A 7,452-nucleotide genomic window follows, 5' to 3' on the forward strand; every position below is an offset into this window, starting at 1 on the left:
CCATTCCCACATGGAGAAAGGACAGCAGAAGGGCTGGGAAGCCCTCCTGGCTAAACAGGGAAATTGTGGTCCTCCTTAGAAAGAAGAAAGAGGTGTACAAACAATGGAAGCTGGGGACAGGCCCCAAGGAGGACTATACAACAACAGCCCGCACTTCTGGGAAACAAATTTGAAAGGCTAAAGTGGTGACTGAACTTAGATTAGCAACGGGAATCAAGGACAACAAAAAGTACTTGTTTAGGTACGTAGGGAACAAAAGGAAAACAAATGGGAGTGTGGGGCTGCTGCTCAACAACTCAGGACAACTGGTTACCCAATCTTAGGAGAAAAGTGAACTCCTGAATGACTACTTTGCCTTGGTATTTCACCGGGCCACAGGGAAAATCATGCCAGAAAAAGGTACAGAGTGAGCAGGGCAGAAATTACTGCCTTCCTACTGTTGCCATACAACTGGTGTGTGATCAATTAAAGAAACTAGACATATGTAAGTCAGCAGGACCGGATGAACTCCATCTGAGGGTGCTGAAGGAGCTGGCCAACGTCATCACGGAGCCCCTGGCAAAACTGTTCCAACACTCGTGGTGCTCCAGAGAAGTCCCTGAGGACTGGAAGAGGGCCAATGTTGTGCCCATCTTCAAGAAGAGGAGGAGGGAGGACCGAGGTACCTATAGGCTAATTAGCCTAACTTCTATCTCAGGGAAGATCCTGGAAAAATTCATTAAGGAGTCTATGTGCGATAGGCTTGCAGAAGGTAGGATTCTGAACGACAGCCAGCATGGCTTCACTGCAGCCAGGTCTTGTCTTACCAACCTCATCTCCTTCTACGATCAGGTAACTCGCCACCTGGATAAGGAAGAAGTGGTGGATATTGTATACCTTGACTTCCAAAAAGCCTTTGATCTGTTATCTCATGATATCCTTGTGGGAAAACTGGAAGATAGTAAGCTTAACAGCGAGACAGTTAGATGGGTACGAAGCTGGCTGTGAGGTAGGACCCAGAGAGTCCTAACGAATGGATCTGTGTCATCTTAGTGAGAAGTGGGCAGCGGTGTCCTGCAGGGATAGGGGTTGGTCCTGTACTTTTCAAGATCTTTATTGATGATTTGGATGATGGAGTGAAGAGCTCACTGGCCAGGTTCACAGATGACACCAAATTATGCGGAAGCATGGACGTGCTTGAAGATAGGCTACAGATACAGGTGGATCTAGACAGGCCAGCAAGTTGGGTGGATCCGAACCTGATGACGTTCAACATCAAGAAATGTAAAGTGCTGCACCTGGGGATGAGCAATCCCCTGCACACCTACATGCTTGGCAAGGTCAATCTGACCAGCACCACGAATGAAAGAGACCTGGGGGTAATAATTGACCACAGTATGAACACAGTGCAACTCTGTTGCCAGCAAGAGCAAGGAGGTGATGCGCGCATCAATCGATGCATCTCCAGCAAGAGCAAGGAGGTGATTCTTCCCCTCTACTCAGCACTGGTGAGACCCCAACTGGAGTACTGCATCCAGTTCTGGGCACCGCACTTTCACAAGGATGTGGTACAGCTTGAGAGAGTCTAGAGAAGGGCCACCCGTATGATTAGAGGTTTGCATGGCAAATCATCCAAGGAAAGGCTGAGGGACCTGGGACTCTTCAGCCTGAAAAGAGAAGGTAGAGAGGGGAGTTGGTAGCAGCTCACTGCTACACTAGGGGAGTACATCAGGGGCTCAGTGAACAACTGTTCACCATGGCATCCTTGGGGAGAACCAAGAGTAATGGCCACAAACTCCTGGAAAACCATTTCAGGCTCAATGTTAGGAAAAACTTCTTTACAGTCAGGGTGTCCAGACTGTGGAATAAGCTCCCTCCAGATATGATGCAATCACTTACCCTGGAAAACTTCAAGAGGAGACTGGATGGTCACCTTGCTGGGGTCACCTGACCCCAGGTGTCCTTCCTGCCTGGTGCAGGGGGCTGGACCTGATGATCTTCTGAGGTCCCTTCCAGCCCCTAACAATTTATGAATTACTCTGCAGTAATTTTCTCCTCTTCCTTCCCCCTGCCCCAAACATTTTAATCCTAGATTTTACAGGGCCTGCTAAGATTTTTACTGGCAGATTTCTGTAACTCCAAGAGCAGAAAGGTGAAGGAACCTGAGATGCTTCCACTGGAGGACTCAAGAAGGTCCATCGGCATTCCTTTAAGCTGTGTGGTATGCATGGCCACGCAGGCACGCCTGGCAGCATGGCCTGAGTGCACCTGCACGGCCGCACACACCATACAGCTTAAAGGGAATGCTGCCTTGCAGTGCTACATTTCTATGCCCAACATTGGGCAACTGGAGATACAAGCAGTCCAGGAATTTCCGAATCTGGAGAAAAAACTCAAAATGTGCCTGTTACGGACAAATAGGAGGTTTTCTGTGGACAGTACAGGGAAAAGGGATGGAGGCATCTTGCATTTTTTAGTGATACTGTTCTTTTTTTTTCAGACCAAAAGGAAGCTGGGAGGGTGACTCAGATCTCAGACTTATAAGCATAGGACCTAGTTGTCACTAAATATAAGTTATTTCAAAGTGTTCGTATAGTAGATGTCTAGAAGATGAAGCTCACCCCACCAGAGAGGTCCTTTATGAAGTCCACATCAACCGCTTACCCTTTTCAGTTGCAGCAGGGGACTTGGGTGGGCTTTGTGCCCAAGAGGTAAGCGCTGCCCGTTGGGGGATATGGAACTAACTTAATCGCATAACACACCTGAGCCAAAACAAGCAGAGAGCTCTGAAACAAATTCATTCTTGGTGCAATGCCAACGTTTTTAATAAGTTACACCAAAGATGAATTTGGCCAATGTGTTTTTAATTTAGAATAGATGCCAAGCTGTAACAAACCAAATAGCTAACATGTGTATCTACCGTAGACCGGCATATTCTAGCAAAATGCACAGCTTTGGGATTTTTCCCTCCCCTTTTTCAGGTGAATAATTCTGAAGAATACATTACAGTCAGGAAAAACTGGTAAAATCTTCATGGACACCCACCTTCAAAGAAAGCAGCACTTTGGCTTACCTTTTTCCAATTCCTTCTATCTCTCAGAACATCTGCTTCAGTCTCCTCATTGCGTATTGGCCCTCCTGGCCATTTATACTGGCCATGCTCAACTGGGGTGCATATTGCAATGCTATTCCCATAGGGTACAGTTCTTCAAACCAACTGGCAATTCTTACTCAACTGCCATGAAAGACAATTATTTTCCCACTTTTTTTTTTCCAGATGTGCCTTTGAAAAAAATCACCCCATACAAAATGTTTCTAAAATCCGTATGACACTGGAGTCGGACTCCCTACAGCCACCAAAGGGTGCAAGCTAGGAGGTGGTCCAGAGAGGAAGGCGACAGAGAAATCTGGGGTAAAATGTTCAGGAGCAACTACGGTATGAAGGAGGTGCATCCTCTTGAACTGTAATGGGACTTAGACTCCTTAGTACCTCAGATCTTTAAAAAAATGTTACTCTTGTACTTTATCTTTTGTGACATCCCTGAAGTCTATTTGTTCTGCAGTCTCTCAAAGGAAACATGTACACCTGTATCAGTGGGGGCCAAGCTTCCTGGCAGACATTGCACAAGGTAAGCCCCGCACCCCCCCGCCAAGAGCCGATCTGATTCCCTGCCCAACCTGTTCCTCTGCTTTCTGCTGCTGGTCCTATATGCCGCTGTGTTTCCTGCCCTCTCCCCTATTTGCCATGTGCCAAAAACAGAAGTTGCCCATGCCACTTGTGACATACATGCCATGAGTTGGCCAGCTCTGGTCTATACCAAGCCTATCTGAAAGATGCCTGGACTGGCTCTTCAAAAGGAAGTTCAAAACTGAGATCTTTAAAACACCTGCTCAGAGGCCTCCTAATCTTGGGGACACTCGAAGCCCCTTGGTGCCAATAAAGCTCCTGATGCACCTAAAAGCCAGCCCTAGGCCAAGCTTAGCACTACTTGAAAGAGGTGAGCAGGATGGAGGTCTCAGTTCCATTAGGATTTACAAACTAGGTGGTTTTAGAACTCATTTACCAGGTCAGCCCCGCAGAAAACAGCTAGAGAAGCTTCCCCAACCCTTTATCTACTATCCTAGTCATTAGGATACTGGTGGGGGAGACCTGATTCTTTCCTCTCTTAGAAGGCAGCCTTGACCTATGTCTCTCAAGAGTGTCCTCATGACCAAGCTGAGGCTGATCTCCTTTTCCATCTGTCCTGGTGCTGCTGTTCCACTTTTCATGTGGTAATGGCATATTTGGGAATATTTAATAAGCAATGAATCATTCATATGGATGCTTAAGCACTTAATATTAAGTATTCATAAGCCAGGTCTCCCCCCCAGATAGTCTACTAGGCTGCAGGGTCATTAGCACACACCCTACCCTGACTCAATAATTATTTAATTATTCTGCAAAATGGCACAACTTCAACAGGAGGAGCCAAGTAGAGGGAGGCATCACCCAGCAGCAGGACATAGAGGATGGACAAAGGAACAAATTATGACAAGTTAACAGCGAACGGGAACTTACCACCCCTCAATGGCTTAGGGTAACTGTTCAGGTGTCCTTTCTTACCTTGGGAAAAGTGAAAGCTAAACGATGGTAACCAAACCTTGAATGGAAAAAAAAGTAAATTCCCCTGGTTTAGACTTCACGTATAGTTCGGGATCTACTTAAACCGCAATTTTCTGGATTTCATGGAAACCATGAAATCGGGATTGTCTGCGAAATCAAAAACCAAAATAATAATAATAATAATAAAAATAAAATGTTGGTTCCCCAGTGGGAGCCAGTGGTCCTTGGTGAGTCTCACCCAGGGTACCTCAAGATCCTTTTAAAGGTCCAACGCAATATGAGCACCATCAGGTGTGCAAACACCTACACACGATTCACAAGATAAACCCGGAGATTTCAAATAGGAATCCAGAGCGTTAAAAACATCCGACCTGTTGTGGCTTTTCTGAGATCTTTGCAACACAAGAATTGCTCTGTCATTTTTCCATAGTCAGGAAATGCATGAGAGTTGAGAGCTGGCATTTTCCAATGGGGACTTTGAGTCTGAAAAGGGTGAGGACCTCTGTGGTAGTGCTTTGCAAATTCAGCATGGGTTAAGCTGTGATTTCTCAGCCTCTGGCAGCAAAGCTTGGAAGTCCAGGAAATTCATTTTTTTTCCTGCTTCCCACTGATGGTCCAGGGCAATAACGATACATTACACAAGTGACTGTCAAACACAGAGCATCCTTGTCAAAATGCAGCTGCCTCTAATCATACCCAGATTCACCAGGCACCCTTCAGACCTCCTGTGGAGGTTTGAGACCGTGCTCTGCTCTGGAGCTGACGCACACTTTTCCCATATATAATTAAGAAGCAGGAGCCCTCGGACTGCAGCGTAGCTGTGGGGCAGAGCACCGTCTGCAGCAGAGGAAATGATGATGTCATTTTGAACCGTGAAGGACTGATGGATTAAAAGATTTGGAGCAGGGTTTGGAAAGTCCCGTATACAAGAAGGGGTATGTATTAGTTGCATCACCATTTGGATCAAGAAGGCCTTTTTCCTATTTACTGGGTGGTTGTTATAGCTATGCCACCCAGCAGCACAACCATACATAATGCTCTGTCAGCATTTCCACCATATGTCTGTTCTGTTTTTCCAGGGAGATGGAGCACCACAGTGAGTATTTCTTGCAGGGTGAAATTTGCCTCTAAGCTCTGGCCCTAGGAAGGAGCAACTAGGACATGAGATGGACTCATTTTCATATTATAGCAACCATACAATTACCTCGTTTCCTGAAATGAGACATTTCTAGCTATTTTCAACTGCCATGGAGCAGGGCCTAACTCTCCTTTTCCATGGCTTTAGAAAGATCTTGGGCCACTCTGGCTCTGGAAGTTAGGGTTTGTGAGAAGATGGGGTTGCCACCACAATTATAGAAGCTAGGAGCAATCCGTGCCACTGATTACCTCCCACAGGCAATGCCATGTTTCCACTGTGATACAGAAGTCCTAGAAAATGGGGCTGAGATAACGGCTTTGTATTGCAACTATTCGAAGCACCGGTGTATTCATGCTCCGTGTCCTTCTTATAAATGTTGCAAGACACCTCAGGTCAAAAAAAGGCAAGCCGTTTCCACAAAGAGGAACTGATGACGGAGCCAGGTATTTCTTTGAAGCAGTCCTGTATATTTGTCATGAATGTTGTAATGAATGATATGAAGTCCTGTTTCCTTATGCCACCAGGAAGCACAACTGCGGAAGACCATTAGTTTGCACACAGTTCTTAACTTCATTTCATCCTGCACTTTACTCAGGGTGCTCTCTCTTGCTCAAGTATCTTCAAAGTCATGCTATGAGGAGCTCTCTACCTGTGTCTTGGCTTTCTTGTTGCCTGCTCTGCCAGTGCCTGTACCCTTTCAAGGGGCCTCTCTCAAACACAGACACACACTTGCAATCAAATCAACCTACTACACCTTCATCTTTTGTCACAACCCTGGGAGACCCCTATGACCACATAAGGGTACCCAGAGTTCCAGTTTGCTAATGGTCTGGTCACCAAGCGGTGGTTTTCCATATTTTTATCTATCATTAAAGATGAGGGTTTTAACTGTTTCCTCATTTCCTTTGAAAAGGAGGCAGCTGCTGTCATGCACAACATCTTCAAAGAGGTGAGACTGCCTCAACCCCAAGCATGAGAACAGTCCTCTCCCCACCACCCTGCTTCTCTGCTCTGCCCACTGTATTGAAGGAATAAAAAAGGGTGATGCCCTCCATGACCCACCCCAAGCACTTTAGATATATCTAAATCTTCATGGCACTCTTCTACTCCAGCTCTACTTCCATTCAACCATTGGGCAGAGGGTCTTCCTATGAGCTGCTGGGGAAAGGGTATGAGTTCCCTGAAATCAGATGGATGGGACAAAGCCTGTGCATGTTGTCCTAATAGAGAACCCATCTCTGTCACAGTCCTTCAAGCTTTGGTCCTTACAGCTCTGGTTTTTGTTCCTCTAGGCACCTACACTGAAATCCTGCTGAGGTTGTTTTTAATGGTTATAAGTTCTTTGGGGCAGGGACTGTCTGGGTTTGTCCACTAGGGCCCTGATCTATGACTACAGTAAATATCTAGTTGTAGTAGTATTGAGATCCCAGTGCACTTCTAAGACAGCCAAGGGTCTTTGGGTAGATGTGTGTGGCAGGGCACTGTGTGTGCTGCCACTTTAAGGCCCTGGAGCTTGCAGCCGCCAGGTGCCTAATGAGGGCAGCCATGTTAGGCTCAGGGCTGCCCATATAAACAAGGCAGTTTGGTTGCTGGAGCAGGCAACAACATTGCCTGGCCTGAGGGCTGCTGGGTTTCATCTGGAGGTAAGGGAGGAGCTGCAGGGGATGGTAGGAGGCTCCTGGTCCTGGGTATGACCTGAAACTACACCCTGCCAGGAGTGGGTGGCCTGGTG

The sequence above is a fragment of the Gavialis gangeticus genome, unplaced genomic scaffold (genome assembly GCF_001723915.1).
Source record: "Gavialis gangeticus isolate Ggan-Ray unplaced genomic scaffold, GavGan_comp1, whole genome shotgun sequence".
NCBI classification, from domain to species: domain Eukaryota; kingdom Metazoa; phylum Chordata; order Crocodylia; family Gavialidae; genus Gavialis; species Gavialis gangeticus.